Source organism: Melospiza georgiana, chromosome 6, assembly GCF_028018845.1.
Source record: "Melospiza georgiana isolate bMelGeo1 chromosome 6, bMelGeo1.pri, whole genome shotgun sequence".
NCBI lineage: Eukaryota > Metazoa > Chordata > Aves > Passeriformes > Passerellidae > Melospiza > Melospiza georgiana.
In genome coordinates, this window is record NC_080435.1 from 27,446,022 (window position 1) to 27,462,775 (window position 16,754).

At 38.8% G+C, this 16,754-nt stretch overlaps 1 long non-coding RNA gene across 1 annotated transcript; it reads left to right on the plus strand.

The window, feature by feature from the left end:
• Window positions 1-217: 217 nt before the first annotated feature.
• On the plus strand, window positions 218-15,450 carry LOC131085026 (uncharacterized). Its single transcript, XR_009114605.1, has 3 exons — window positions 218-355; window positions 7,858-7,964; window positions 15,397-15,450. It is a non-coding gene; the product is annotated as an uncharacterized LOC131085026 (long non-coding RNA).
• Window positions 15,451-16,754: the final 1,304 nt, after the last annotated feature.

Consider the following 16,754-nt stretch of genomic DNA (forward strand, 5'->3'; position numbering starts at 1 on the left):
GTTAATAATTCATCTTGGGAAAGCACACTGCAATAGCTATGGAAATGCATTTTGCAATGTACTGCCTTTAGAATTTTGTTATCACTCTAAATACCTACATTTTTTCTGAGTAAATATAATTAGAAGTATGTAATGGAGTCTTGTTAGGAAAAAACCAACTACTGTTGGGGTTTTTTTTCCCTTCTATTCTGCATTGAAAGCTTCTCTCTCTTCTTATCCCTCACTATTTTCTCTTCCATGTGCAAGAAAGATTTGGCAAGTGTATTTGAGGCTGACTTGAACAGGAATCTGCAGTGTCTTTAGAGTCCAACAGTGACCTGCTGGACCACCAGAAACCATCAAATCATGCCTGCAGGTGAGCAATGCTTTATAATGTGACTAGGAGTAATTGAGTAACTCATATTTTCTGTACATTTTTACTTGGCTTGTGAGGAGCCCATTTTTGGTACTGAAACTGGTGAGGACACTGGGCCCACATGTCCCTAAAACACGAGTTTGTTGTGGTGGGACAGAATGTTTTAATGGTCATAAAATACCAAATGTTGTTAAACCACATTCTGTGGTCACACTGCTTCTGTCTTAACGCAGTAAAATTTCCTCTGAGGTGTGTGAGAATTCCCATTAGGTTGGATAAGCATTGCAAAAAACCTACCATTGTGTTTCAAACCTCTTTGATTCAGTGTGAGAACATAAATCTGTTACCTGTATTAACACAGGCAGGGATTTCAACAGGGGAGATGAGAGAATAATGCAAGAGCATCTTGTTCCAATCCTTGCAGCTCAAGGCTTAGAAAGGCATCTGTTAAATGCTGGATGGAGATATAAATGCTTTGGAAATGCTTTTTTTTTTTTTTTTTTTTTTTTTATTTATTTATTTTATTTTTCAGACACCATCATCCTAAATTTCCTGGAGACATGTTCTGTTTGTCCTGATAGCAGAATTTCAAAGAATGATTGACTGATTCTCTTATTAAAGACTATGCCCAAGAGGAAAAAGCTGCTCAGTCTTTTGTCTGTCAGATTTTTTCATTGCCTTCTATGTGTTTTTGTTAATGTAATGTAACAGTTTGTATTAATTACAAACTGAAGCTTTATTTCAAATAAAGTATTTTTGAAGGTTTAGCAATGATGAGTGTTTGTAGTGAAGCACAAATGTAGGGTCCTAATGATGTTTTATTTTCTTCCTGCTGTTCAGCTGTGACCAAGCTGGTCTAGCTGAAGCCATCCCTGAAGAGAAACACTTCACAAGAAGTAATGGGTTTGGGACTCTGTCACTCTACAAACTGCCCTGAAATATTTTAGCTCTAGAAACTAAACACAACCCAAAACCCTGCTAAGAAGGATGGTTGGGGTTTGTTGCCTTTCTTTTCTGGATGGCATGGAGCAGGATAGCTGATAGTGCTTTCCAGCTGGATATTAGCCAGAACTTGGGGCATCTTGGGGTGCTTTGGGGCATAGGATAACTGTCAGAATCATGCTAAGTGTGCACTTTAGTCTGTTAAACTCAGTGCCCTGGGGACTTCAATCAGCTGAGTTGTGTCAGACAAGGCCTCGTGACTGGCCCAAAACATTGGGCAGAAATGACAAATCCATTGCAAATCTTTTGTATGGTGTTGGTTTTTTGTTTGACTTTTTTAACCATTCTCAGGCATTTACCTGATTAATTGGGGCCACTGCTTTGAAAGCAGATTTATTTTATTAGAATGAATTAAGAGTGCACTTGGTTGTTGCTCTGTTTAAAAGAGTCTGATTTATAGAAATGGAAGAATCATTTCTGAACCTGGATAGCTTAAAAACAGGTGTGTGTGACTGATTCTCTTAAAGCAATACAATGTCAAAAGATGAGTTGAAGAAAGGACAAATAATGTAAAGTGTTGAGTGCATCTTGTAAAACTCTTTTGGTGAAGCCCTGGTGTCCTTTTCAGCACAAGCTTAGTTTAGCTTAATGTTCTGTGCTCTGAAAGGCAAAGATGTTCAAGATGACTGACTTACTAAATAGCACATTATGTTGTGCTGGATCTGCCAGGGAAGAGTCAAACATTGCAAAAACGTTCACCAGCGGTCTTGCAAAAGAAGTTTAAAGAATTAGATATACAGGCAACTTCTGAAATTTCCCAGAAAGAATATCCACAACATAAGTAAACTCACTAAGTTGCTAACAGCTACTTCTGAAGGATGTAGCTGGTAGCAACTTGGTACTTTGAAGAGGGTGCATTAATCAAAGTTTCATGAGGCAAAGTAAGTTTATAAAGAGGAATTTTGAAATATTCCAATCCTTTCAAATCTTCATTCACATGTTTGGTAGCTGCTTTGAAAATTCCGTGGCTAGTAAAGGAGACATAGCCATTAAACTCCAAACAAAGATGTTTTATTGCAATTCCTGTTTCTATAAATAGCAAACCTACACTGCAGCTGAAAGAGTTCAAACTTAAATGATTCACATAATGTTAGTAAATGCACCTTGAGTTGTACTTTCTCAAGAATGCTTTATGTACTATTAATTATGCAGACAGAGCAGTAATGCTTTGTAAGGCAATATATGTCTGCTGATTAGTTACTAAAATAAACCTCAGCAGTTTGGGGGGAAATACTGTCTAATAATGAGCCATAACTTTTAGAAAATAAATATTCATTTCTTGCTTTTTAACACAACACTTTGTCTACTACATGTATGATATCTGTACAGGCTCAGAGAAAATTCAGGAGCCTGTGGAAAGTTGCTCAGTTAGTGAAAGGTAAATGAAAACAATGCTTTGGAAAACAAGCCATGTTTGGTGGGGAGAGAACTGTCCTGGGAGAGAGTGGAAATAAGATTGTTTTAAAATTTTCTGTGCATACCATCTGCTTAAGCCCCCCAAAAAAATTTCCTTTGCTTAATTTTGAAAAACATTTCTTTAGCTTCCCCAGCTCCTGCCCTTAATAGGCAGCAGTGTACATTATGAGGGATGGGCCTGTTACATTAATATCCTGTGGCAGTGTGTGGATTTAAAAGATGGAGTACATTGTTAACTGCTTAGAAGTTTCTCTCAAAGGACAGATTTTGCTTCAAGTTATTGTACCAGTTGTAAGGAAGTTAGGTGAAAGTGAAGAACTAGCAAGGAGAGTAAATTTTCTACCTACACTCCAGCAGCTTTCATGCTTTTTTTATTATTTATGTCCCATGAATATTCTAATGGAAGTAAAGCCTGCTTATGAGCATCTGGGTGGGAAAGGGAGATGTTAGAGAAAATATTATTTTATACTCTGTCTCACTACTATAACTATTCAAAGAACAGTGTTTCCACCTCGAATAGTTTTCAATATAAACTTAAAACTAAGCCAAATAATAAGTAAAAATTAATACAGAGGTAACAATCAGATGGCAAATAAATCCTGACAGCTTCCTTTTTTTGTGAAAAAGGACCAAAGAGGAGTTTGAAGATGTGAGATCAGGGTGTCTGGTCTAACATTTTCCAGCAGCACCGTTGACACAGTTTCCATCGGGAGCGTTTGTTTACCGCGGAAACGCCGTACAAAAATAAATCCTTGGGAAGAACAGATATTTTTGCTGGCTGTGCTGCGAGCACAGTGTGGCTGTGTTGGTGTTGAACTGGGGACAGACACAGTTTATGTCATCAGCCCCTTCTCAGCTCTCCCTTTCTGGGTCAGAGCCCGCGCGCCGATGTGCGGCGCCCGCTCGCCCGGGGAGGATGAGCTGCTGGAAATGCCACAGACACATCTCCTGAAAAAATCCTTTCCTTTGGGTTTTTTCTCCTGAAAAGCTGAGAGGCCTCAGGAACAAAATATAAATAATAATTATCTACTGCTGTGGAATGCAACAGGTGCATCTGTGATTGGTCTCATGTGGTTGTTTCTAATTAACGTCCCAGTCTCAGCTGCCTCAGGCTCTCTCTCTGAGACACAAACCTTTGTTATCATTCCTTCTTCTTCTATTCTTAGCCAGCCTTCTGATGAAATCCTTTCCTCTATTCTTTTAGTATACTTTTAATGTAATATATATTATAAAATAATAAATCAGCCTTCTGAACAGGGAGTCAACATTCTCATCTCTTCCCTCATCCTGAGACCCCTGAGAGCACCATCACACCTGAGGTGGCCCAGCCAAAGGGAAGCCCAGGGGAAAGCTGTGTCCTTGCTGCCCTGAGGTACAGCTGGGGTATTTCAAATCTGGGCATTTGAGACTTTGAGAAGTGCTGGGTGATGCAGTCTGTGTGAGCCAAATGTCAGCTGTTCTCCATATCCACTTGTGTAAGGGCAATGAACCCACTTTTGGGGTTGGAAGTCTTATGCCTTAAAACCCACGTTTGAGACTTGTGCACATCATTGTTTCCAGTCCTGCAAAAGACATGGCTGCACTGAAAATACTGCTCCAGGGTCCTGATTTGCAGACTTTTGTTTGCTTGGAAGTAAGGGATTTGATCAGATAAAGCCCAAATGGTCCCTTTCAACCTTAAAATTGTTCTCTGATTTTTGCTGTTGGTTGGATATGTTAACAGGAGGAAATGCTGGCTGTAATAATCTGTAGCATTTCAGGGATTGCTTAAATGCTTTCTGAGAGGCATTTAACATCTATCAGCAAGCACAAATAACTTACCAGGGCCTTTTATCCACTAACGCAAAACATTTCTTTGAGAGTTCTAAAGCGAATTCAAAACAAACTCAAAATGGTTCTGCCACGGATCATCATCTCAGATCATTAGCTTGCTTAATTATGGGCTTCACACAGAACTCTGCAGCTCTCTGTAATGTTTTTGCACTACCTGTGAGCCTCTAGAAGTTACTCATGAATGGTTGTTTATCCAGCAGATTTGGAAAAGGGCTTTTTCAAACTGATCGTGTCCTTTGTTTGGGGATAGAAAAGAGGCATATGGCTTTCTGCATTGTTCTGCACTGCACAGTTTTAATCTGTGCGTCAGATGAGTCTGGGAGGGCTGTCATGAGCAGCTGTGCTGTGCCAGGCAGTCCCTCACTGAGCTGCTCTGGGTGCCAGGGCAGGGCTTGGCAATGAGCTGTGCCCCTTGCTCCTCTCCGTGCTGGGCAGCAGAGCCTCTGCCTTCACCCAGTGCCTCATCCTGCTGCCTCTGGGACTGAGGCTGCCCTGGGGAATCCTCCAGGAGCAGTGTCTGGCCATGGTTTCCAGAGCTGGGGCTTCTCCCTGGTGCTGCAGTGCAGCAAGGTTTTCAATGATGTCTGCACAGCACTGCAAATGATGGTCCTTGGTGTGAGGAGGAGAAATGACCAACAGAGAGGAGAACAGGTAATCCTCTGCTAAGCTGTCATTTGGCTGTTGCAAAGCGTGCTGAAACTTAAATATCTTTAAGAGACACTGTGAAAACAGGTAATGCTATCAAATCCTTTAGATGAAGTGGAAAAAAATTCCCTAAATTTGAAATCTCTTGGCACCCTCAGGGTATCAAGCACTGTGACCATGTTCACAGGAGTCTGGGGATGAGGGAAGAGACGAGGATCTGATTCCAGGTTTCAGAAGGCTTGATTTATTATTTTATCATATATATTACATTACAACTATACTAAAAGAATAGAAGAAAAGGTTCTCATCAGAAGGCTGGCTAAGCTAAGAATGGAAAGGAATGAATAACAAAGGTTTGGGCCTTAGGCTCTCTGTCTGAGCCAGCTGACTGTGATGGGCCATTAATTAGAAACATCCAACACAGACCAATCACAGGTGCACCTGTTGCATTCCACAGCAGCAGATAATCATTGTTTACATTTTGTTCCTGAGGCCTCTCAACTTCTCAGGAGGAAAAATCCTAAAGAAAGGATTTTTTTCTTGAAAGATGTCTGCAACAAAGCACTCTTTCTGTATTTATGATCTTAAAAAGACCATGCTTTTAGGCTGCTGTTACTTTATGATTCTCTCTTTGATATTCAAAAGTAGGAAAAAATATTCTAAGCTGCACCATGGTTTTATACTGGATAAGTAGTTTAGTGCTGTAGGCACGAAAGAATACAGGTAAAATAACTTAGGTTTTAATGGTTAGTTGTTTTGTGTCACTTCTGCCAAGGAAAACCATTCAGGTGTAAACCTTGGGAAGCAGCTCCTGCCTTGGAGAAAGAGAGGTCTAATTGTTATCTGACATTGCTCCAAAAAGAAGAAAGAAATTGGCCCTGGTGAAATGCTGATTGCATAGGCTCCTCCTGAGTGACATGTGGGGTGTGCAACTTGTTGTAAAGGTTGTTCAGATGCCTGATGAAAATAGAATGTATGTGCAGCCATTCTAGAAAAAGACAGAAAGCATTTGTGAATAAGGTTTATTGTTGTGTAATGACTTCTCGCTGGTTGTGAAATCCCTGTGCATTGCATTATAAACAACAGCTGAATGTTCTTCCTCAGCAGAACTGTTGCTTTAGGGGGTGGTTGAGTGGTGAAAAGGGCCATGAGTATGTTTGGTTCATGGGAGCCCTGCATTTGTGCCACAGCTCATATTTCTCTGTGTTACTTGCCCTGTTCTCAGTTAAATGGCTCCACCTCAGCCAGATCCTTCTCTGGGTGCACTGCCTGCCTTAAATCCCAGACAAAGTGGATTTCTGCATCCCTACTCTTAATCCTTCCAGTTTCATATTTGCTCCAGAAGAAAGACGGTGGCAGATTTTTGATTTTCCTTTTTGTGTGCAATTTTTAAATTCTGCAGCAGAAACGACTCCTGTTATAAGCAACCAATGATGCCCACCACAATGTTATTTTTGGAGACATTTACCAGGAGGGAGCCCTGCTGCCTGCACAGCTGGGACACCTGTCCCAGTGCTGGAATTTGCAGTTTCCCTGGTAGGGAACACCTGGCAGTGGAACAATGAACACCTGGAGGGATTCATAACCAGAAACTGCTTCTCAAATCTTGTGCATGGGTATTAGGTGCTATTGTAGAAGATAATGCAATGATCCAACTTTGAGGTTATATTTTCTCCTTCTCTCTTTCATCTGGTGGTGTTACATCTCATGTAAATTCTTCCTCCTGTCCCTTGGTTGCTGTCTAGCGAAGCTTCAGCCTTTGCAGTGGCCACAGATCCTATTCCTGCAGCTCACAGGGGATCTTTATCACATTCTCAGGAGGTGGTGCAGTGATTAGGCAGCTTTACAGGGAGGCTTTGCAGCCCTTTCAGCCCTGCTGTATCTGATCACTGGGTCAGGACCGTGCCCTGTGTGTTTAGAGGATGCAATAATGCACGCAGTAAATAGAATATTTTGAGAGAATTGAAAAATCCAGTGGGTAGCAGTAACAATGAACCCCAACTGCAGGTTAAAAGCCTCTTCAAAACACAATACCTTAAGGAGTTGGAGTGAAAAGAGAAAAAAATCTAACACAATTTTCCTCTTGTTCATCATCATGAAACTTCAAGGAAGCTTTTTATATAAATTACCATTTTCCTTGGTTTAGCTGCAAAACAGGTGGAAATGCAGAAGTCCACATTAGAAATGATGTTTTAACTGTAAGGGTGCCAAGATTGTTTGCAGAGTGGAGAAGTTCTGTCAAGATATTACAAGGTAATTTTTCTTAATCCTAATAAATGTATGGATGGAACTTGAAGGGTTGTAATTGCCCATGTGGAAGTAATTGTTGTGGGAAAATAGCTGCAGTATGTAGAATGTTTTTCTCCACATTTTCTCCACATCGTTGTCTAAACCAACAGTTTGCCAGTCAGTTAATCAACCCAAAAATCAATGTATGCTCTTAACCATTATTAGCAAACAGATGTCAGTTTTTTGTTTGTCTATGAGACTCAACCCCTTGGGAGTACTGTGGGTAATTATCCATGGATCAAAAATTGTCTTCTACCATGAATTGCTTTCATCTATTTCAAAGACTATTCAGTAAAAACTTTTCTCTCAATTCACAGGATATTTAAAAGCTCACTGCAGCCTGAGAGACAAAACCAGAATCACAATGTGGATCCTGGGGACAGAAATTACTGGAAAAAGTCCTGAAATAATGCTTTTTTTCCAGGTAGGATGCTAATCCCATATCCTAAAATTATGTCAGATTAACATTACATGTTTTCCTTTCCTGAAACACTTGACACCAAAACATTTATTTAAAGTAAATATTTGCCATATGCTATTAAATCCATGCATTTTCTCATTTAACAATTAATATTTTTATGACCAGCAGTGTATTGTCAGGAGTATTTAACAGTGCCAGCTTTATGATGTTGATGCACACACACACAATGTGCTGTGGATGGTTTGCCCAATTCCACTGTGGTATAACCTGAAAGGTCTGGGTCAGTTGTTGAAATATGAAGAAATTTAGGATGATGTTTATAGGATAAAGGAGTTATTAGCAACTGTTTATCTTCACAAGTGGATTAAAGAAAGCAGTTTTAGTGGGGCCTTTATTGTAAGGCTGTTTAATTTTGTGAAGGAGCAGATCTGTGTGTGAGAGCATCATTAAAAAAAATCCAGGGTGAACATTTCAACTTTGTTTTTAGGTTTCTTGGTTCAATAAAACCTAACAATGCTTCCTAACTTTTTGGCAAGAGTTTGCAGTGCCCAAGGTGGATCTGCTTTGCTATGTTTGAAGTTGCAAATAGCCAAATGATATTTTGGATCCTGTAGCAAGTGCTATCTTGGTACCCCTAGTTTACTATGGGTGACATTTTAAAAGATTTTACAGTCAACAGCCAGATGAGGAACTGAAAGGATTGGATTCTTAGCCATTGTGTGCCATGAAATAAGAGAAAAAAATCTAACTGACAAGTGCAGTTGTGTTTAGACTTCAAGTGGGGATATTTCAAAGCAAATCTCTGCTCAGCTGTGCATTTAACTGTGATTTTTATTTTGTTTGCTTTCAACACTTCAGCCTTTCATATAGAGAGATATATGTCACAACACAGTGATTAACAGCTGAGTTGTGGAAGTTATGGCAAGGACTAGGAGTGATTTGGTTCCCAGTGCTGAGAAATAATATCTCTTCAGCATGGAAGCACTGCTTTGATTGATATTGAAGGTATTTTCTGAAAATATTCATTGACATCCAAAAATTTATAATTTAATATGTACCTTAAGTCATCAAAAAAGCTTCTCTTTGTACTCTGCTTAAAGCCATAACTCACTGTAATCTCAAATATATGCTCTCTTCAAAGACACTTCTGAGGCTGGCTATTGAATTTTGGCTCTGTTGGAGCTGGAAACACATTTCACATGACCACACACTGCAATTCCATTCTCAGGTAATTTACAACATTCTTCATGCCCATTTGACTGGCAGGCTTTCCCATGTCCCTGCAGCCTGCCTTTTGAGCATGGCAGACAAACATGCTTTCTTTTATCATTTTATTTTCATTTTTTCTTTTATTATTTACATTTCTTTCATTATTTTCTTATTCTTCCAGCCTCCTGTGCTTCTCCTGTGTCCTGGGAGAAGCTAATGAGTCACCTCTCTGCGTTTAGCTGCTTGGGTTTTCAAGTCACAGAGAGGTTTTCAAGTCCTCACATCCCCCAAAAGAATATCAGGTGCAATGGCAGAACACTCTCATGGTGCTGTGACATTTTTGTAATCTCTGTAAGAGGGAACAGCCTTGAAAAAGGGTGTTTTTTTGATGTCAAAGACTGTAATCTCGCTTCTCCAGACACTGATGATCTTCAGGGGATCTCTGTTTCAGGTCTGCAGTCTCTCAGGAGTCATTTTAGAGAGAGGAGAATTATAGAAAAGTGATGGGATAGCTGATAAAAGGGTCAGGCTGCATCACAGAAAGCAAAAAGGAATTAGACTAGAGAGAAAATCAGTAGATTCAAGGATGAAAAGATAAATTCCATGATAAAAGAGATAACGTAGGCATCTGGGGGAAGAGTAAATTCAGAGATGTGTTATTAGTATGAAAATGAAGAGAATATAAAGCAGAAATCAAATTAAATCAAATGGAGGGTGTTTCAAGAAAATCACCTGAAAACTGGGAAAAGAAAGTTAAAGAAAGGTGGTACTATTAGGCACCAAAATGAGCTGTAGGGACCAGCTTAAAACAAGGGAATTAATTTTAAAGAATGTGTATATAACTTTGAAAAATGGAGATCTTGCAGCTCTGGCTGCATGTTCTCTGGAGCCAGTGGTCTTGATGACCTGAGAACAGAGGCTAGACAGAGTTAAAGAATAAAGTAGGGATTTATTAAAAGGCCTTCAAAGGACACACCTGGGGCAGCTCAAGAGCCTGGCTGGGGCTACCCCCAAGATGGATGACAGGTGATGAGTTTTCACACTTTTGTAAGTTTTGGTCCATTTCCATGTTGGGGTTACTTGTCCAAGGTAATGAAATCCCACCCTCTCAATTTGCTCTCCTCAACTCATTATTTTTTTTACACTTTTTGGGGCTGAAGCTGCAGTGGTGTCCTTGGGCTGGAAAAGGATTGTTTTGTCTAACTAGACTGTGAGGAGAACTTTATGTGAAATTGAGAGTTATATACTAAAGCAGTACAAAATCTGGAAAATATGAAAGTGAAAACTTCAGGCATGAGTCTCATTCCTTGTAAGGAATTCCTCTGCTTCCTGCTCCCCTGTCTGCCACTCACTCCAGCAAGGATGACCTCTGTTCCTCCACATTGCATATGTTCTTCTGAGTTCTGTTGGAGCTGCAGCTTTTCCCCTTGTCAGTTTGTTCCTTTTTCCTTCTAAATATAGCTTTTATTCCTGTGAACATGCATTATTGGCCTCACACACTGCCAATGGCAAGAAATAGATTGGTACATAAAGAAACCGTGGAGGATTACAAGACCACAAATGTTTTCTCAGGTTAATTGTGTGAGAGAGAGTGAGCAAAATACAGTGTCCAGGCTTAAAGGAATGCTGCTAGGAATACATATTTTTATTTGTATTCTGAACAACCCTGCAGTGAATGTTCCTGGCTTCAGATATATTGGAATTTTATTTTTTCTGTGTAAGCCATTGACCTTTTGCTGCTGCACAAATATTTTTTTAATTAAATGGGAAAAAGTTAAATTTTATTTCTTTGAGTTTAATCAATTCATAGGAAACTTTATCCATTAAAATATATTTATTTGCACTCTGTCATTTTTAGACTTCTTATAGATGACCCCCAAGTTTTATTTATTAACTAAATATTGGTTAACATCTAGAACTGCTGCTGGCATGGGCAAAGCTCTTAAGTGTTTGAAGTTAATGCCTCAGATTTCCTCTATTTCCATGCTAGGCTACTTAAGAACAAAAACAAGTTTTTGTGGGCAGCTTTACCCTGGGGTGAAGTTTGTGGTACAGGAATATTCGATTATTTGGGGCTGAATGTGCCTTATCCCAAACCTGTGGATGCAGAGCTGCCATCCTGAGCATTCCTGGGCAATCAGAAGTCAGCAGAAGTTTGGGAACATTATTAATAACCTGAATATTGATACTGATATCTCCAGGAGGCAGATTTGCATTAAGGTAGAGGTTTTAGTCTCTATTACAATATAAAGCATTATTTGGGAGTTTTATACCAAGTGTGATTCTTATAGTGTGATTATGCTCACAGCTAGAACTGTTTACCCTGAAGTCTGTTCCTTACTGCTTGTAATGGAAAAAAAAAAAAACCACTTTGCAAATCTCAATATGGATGTTAAATTCCTTTTCCAAAGACATTTTGGCTTGGGACAGCACTTTCTGGGGGAAAAATGCCCATGCAGGATGTCACTTTGCTGCCTTCTTTGGGTTAAGGCTGCAGGGTGCAGCAGAGGAGGTTTTACAGCAGGGGCTACAAGCAGCAGCATCATGTTTGGGCTCAGATACCTGAATCCTGAGAGGCCAGTGTGAACTGGGCTTCTCCTCTAGTAAGCATCCATGAATTAGCATGTGCTGTAGTTAAAGCAAATTTAAAGAGCTGCTTTATCAGTTCTGGTGTTTTTTGCCCTCATTTTCCCATTTTATGTTTGTGTTGGTGTTGTGTGCACATATGAGAACTCATATTTCTTCCTCTGGCTTTTGAGGTCAAACTGGAGGGATTTTTATTTGTGCAGTCTGTGACAGAATGTGTTAACCCTACTCAAAGATAAATTTGAAGAAAAATTACTCTTTCAGTGTTGGAACCCTGGTTACTGAGAATTTCAGACTTTCTGTGCTGACCCCTGAAGAGAGCACTGCATTTCACCTGAGGCTGTGGAGAAGGCTTCCAAAATTGAGTGATAGAATTGGGATTATGGGTGTGGAGTTTGAATAGAAGTGTGATATATCACAGGGGGGAAAATTTAGAGTTAAAGATTCCAGAATATAGTAATATATATAAAGCAAGATGGAGGTTTTAGGGTGGAAGCTGTTCCTCCTTCTTCACCTTCTTCTCCATGGGTTTGGGTGGTTTTGTGTAATTGGATAAAAAGTTCACATTGTGGGCCGTGGGTGGTTGGTTATTGGGTTAAAAGTAAAAATAATTTAGGTGTCATTTCTTAATTGGACAGTTTATCCTTAAAAGGCCTTGTAGAGAGGGAGATACAGCTCCATTTTCAGTTTGTTAGAGTGCAGTGCTGTAGAGCTCACAGTTTGTGAGATTGTAACATAGATAAGAACCCATACACATCTGAGTCCCAACAAGAAATTCCATCTCACACATTTAATCCCGACCTTAGCAAAAAAGAAGTTAAGACTCCACATTTCAGTTACATTCTTTAAAAACAAATAGTAAAGAAACTCCTTTGTGAAGGGTGTATCCAGGTGTTTATGAGCTACACTGTCATTTTCATTCCAGTGATGATTTGAGCCTGGGTTGGTCCCTGGATGCCTGATTCAACTAAACATTTATTTTCTTCCAATTGTGATGAAATTGCATCAAATATCAGTGCTGCTCTGCTGTTCAAGTCTTGGCTTGGGCTGTTTGCAAAGGTGCAGGGGTGAACCTTGCTATGAAATAGCACTGAAACACATCCAGTGCTCATGGATTGGGGTAGATGAGGAGCTTGGGAGGCAAAAGTCCTCTGGTTGTCCAGAAAGCACATGGTGGGTGCAGTTCTTGGAGGTCCAGATACAATTTGATCTGGGGATCTTAACAAAACTGAGAGTTTATTTGGGTCATTTTTGCACCCTGCAGCTTTGAAAGGAAATTGTTGATGTTTCCCATTTAATTGAGGACAGAAATCTGCAATCTGAGAGCTGAACTGAAGTCGTGAGTGCTGCTCAGGTAGTCAGCCAGAATGCTTTTGGATAGCTGCTTCCAGGAAATACCTGGAATTAATAATGAAGGCTGCATTTCAGTTGCTCTCTGAGTGGTGAAACATGTGATGTTCCCTAAGCCCTCATCTGGTGATAAAAGTTTTTAGGGTCAGAAAGTTTAAAAACACAATTTACTTCTTGATTTATGGTAGAATTTATGTCTGACAACGAAACTCATGTTTTTGTTCTGGGAGAGCAAGTTCATTCTGCGGCCTTCCCTGTCATCACTAGGGACTGCAAATCCCTGAACATGTGATGGGGTTTATAAACACTTCCAACACCTGGGGATTTTTGCATCTCCATTGCATTCAAGGAAAAATTGCAGATGGCGTTATAAGTCATGCAGTTTCAATGCAAAAATCCCATTTCCTTAAAAAGATCTGGCTAAGAAAGGAATTTGACCGTGCCTTAAGAGCAAAAAGTTAAATGGGAAAAAGATTTTAGTTTGTAGCAGTTTAATAGAAAGCACCAGCTGAGCCTGATCCATTTAAATGGCAGCAGCAATTATTGTCACTGCTGCTCAGGTAAAGCCTCATTTGTTTAAAACTGTCCAAAAGTTTTTGCTTTAATCAGAAATGTAAAAGTAGCCACTTTGTTAATCAGTGTGTAATGAAGGCAGGAACAGGGGAATGTGCCAAAGAACTTTTGGGAAGGACTGTGCTGGCCTGTATTGAGGTACTGGGATCTAATTTAAGTAATATTTGTCATTTATCTATCTGGTGATAGTGGTCATTGGGGGATTTCTTTTGGGTAGGAATTCTTTAAGGAATATAAACAAAGCTTATTTGGTGGACTTTTATTTTAAATTAGTTTAAGAATTTTTCCAAAGACAATTTTCCCTTTAAGAATGCAATCTGAAATAGAATAAACAAGTAAAATACTGTTATTCCAATTCCTGTGCCCATAGACTATAATTAAATTAACTTAACTATCTCTTTCCTAAAAAGAATTCCTAGAGATTTCTGCTGGAAGTGCTGTATGTCTTTGTGATCCTTAAAATGCTGGATTTATAGAAGGCTGTTGCAATTCTCCATATGACTTTTCTTTTAATTTGGGCTTTTTAAAAATCCCCCCATATTTGCCCGTATGCTCTCATATTCTCCCTAAAATGTTAAGAGCTTTGTATGCTTGTCTCTTTTCCTTCTGTGGTTAACATTTTTTGGCCTGAGACTGAGCTTTTAAAGAAGACTCTTTTGAAGGACTAAGCCTTGGTGGCTTGCCAAGATTTTTTAATTAAAGCTCTCTTCATCAGATATCTGTATTTTCTTTGAAAAAATAATAATCTGCCAGAACGATGATTTCAAAACTATATTGGTGGAGTATGCTTTAAATGTATGATTAGTTTTTAGGCACTTGAAATTTAATTTTACAGTTTTCTCCTACCCCATGAGTTCCCTGCTGTGACCTAATTGTTACTGGCAGTGAAAATCTGCAATAATCTCAAAGACATCTGGTTCCCTCAGTTTTATTAACTTGAAGCAGACAGGAGCAGATATATTGCAGCATACCTATGCCTCAAATACTTGCAATCTTCAAGAATATTAATCATGTCTCATAAAAATGGCTCAACCTTTTGTGCACAAACTGTTTAGTTTTCTTAATGTTGGGTAAAAAGCATTTAGAACTTGTTTCTTGTCTGAGCTGTGAAAATAACCTGATGTTAAAGTCACATGGAGTTGGAGAGCTACAGAGGGAGGAGGTAAAGATCCAGACCCTTCTTTTATTCATCCTTAACACTCTTTTAAAAAACCCATTTAATTTCACCCTCCTGTATCTGCATTTTGTCTGCAATGCCACTATGTGCTGATATTTTCTGTAAATATATAAAATACTTGCAGATGTGACTGAATATCTAATGGAAACAGTTGTGGTGAGCAAAACACATCATTTCTTAACCACCTTTTCAGCATAGACACACATCATCATATAGAAATGCTTTGGCTTCCCGATTTGATGATGTTGTTGTTGTTGTTGTTGTTGTTGTTATTATTATTATTATTATTATTATTATTATTATTATTATTATTATTATTTCTTCTGAGTAATTATTATTAATTAAATAATCGTGGAGACTTCTCCTGCTGGAAGTTTTGGAGTGGTTAAATAGAAATACATATTGAAAGCAGCATCACATTTATATATTTATATATATATATATATATATATATATATATATATATATATATATATATATATATATATATATATATATGTGAATATTTATATTTTAAAAAACTTTATTTTTTTTCCTAAGTGCATTGTAAAGCTCTGTGGAGTAATAAAGCATTTGAAAGTTGTTCCACATTAGGTAAGCTATATTTGTTATTTAAAATGAACAAATAATGTTGAATGACAGCAGAGGGTTGTATTTAGTCTATAAAAGGCTGTGTTAATGAGGACTGTTGTTAGCACTCATGATGAAAACAAGCCTGTTTACTGGAGGTGTGAATCAAAAAAAATAGGCAAAAAATGTTCTGAATTAAAACAGACTCAAAACTATTTGATTTACTGGGGGAAAAGGACTTTTGTTCAGGAAAAAACTCAAAACAAGAAAGTAGACTCATCATCGAGGCAAGTGGGTTAACAGCTCAAAGACTTCTCTTTTGTTCTAAGTTAGGGTGAAATACCAGATTCCTTATTTCTGTAGTGTATTTTGCTGTACATGATGTCCTCTTTGCTTTTTTGGTGTTTCAACTTGTATTTATTTATTTATTGCAGAATCCTAGACGGCCATACAGCACAAGCTCTGTGGGAGCCATTTGTCTCCAGCCCAGCATCTACTTCTGCTTCCTATATGTTCTTTTAATGTCTTTTGAGAGCTGCCTAAGAAAAATTTAGGGAGCAGAATTTCTTTGAGCACTGTGGAAGCCCTTTTGAGTTTAGAATATTTTAAATTCTTTCTATATTATAGGCATTATTCCCTGAAACCAAGTCAGAAATGGGAGAATATAATCTGACAGTGCAAGTAGGGAGGTTTCGATGACTGCCCAGGTGTCCAGCTCCCAATTTGGCCCTGACAGGACCCCACAGATTCCCAGTCATGTTTTTTTAGGACACTGCAATAGGAGGAAAGGTGTTTGGTAGCATTTGTGCGTGAAAAATTAAGGTAAATCTCTTGATAGTAAGAAATATGCACCAGTTTGTGAAACTCATGAGGGGATGGAGGGAAAGGCACTGCTGGGCACAGGTTCAGCATAATTTAATGGTTTGGGGATCTGGAGCAACCACTGTAATAATTTGCTCAAGTTTGACAGGAATAAAGCTTAGGCAGGAAGCGTTACTGGCATTGCTGCTACTTATGTCCACTAACTCAGACCTTTAAACCACAGCAAAATAAATAAAATATAAAATACAATAGGATAAGAGCAGCAAAGCACAGTTCTGCCTACTCAGCTCCTTGTTGCTGTAATAAAGCAGATGGAGAGGACAACATATTGAATTATTTTGTGTGCAGAGACCCTGATGCATTTTCCCCCATTTTTTCCTCTCCTTTTTCCTGATAGTGCTACCTCACAAATGCCATTTCAGTATCTACCAAACGTTGCATTTGCCTGGGAGAATTTACTCCAATTCTAATCTAATCACTGCTCACACTTGGTGTATCATGAGAGA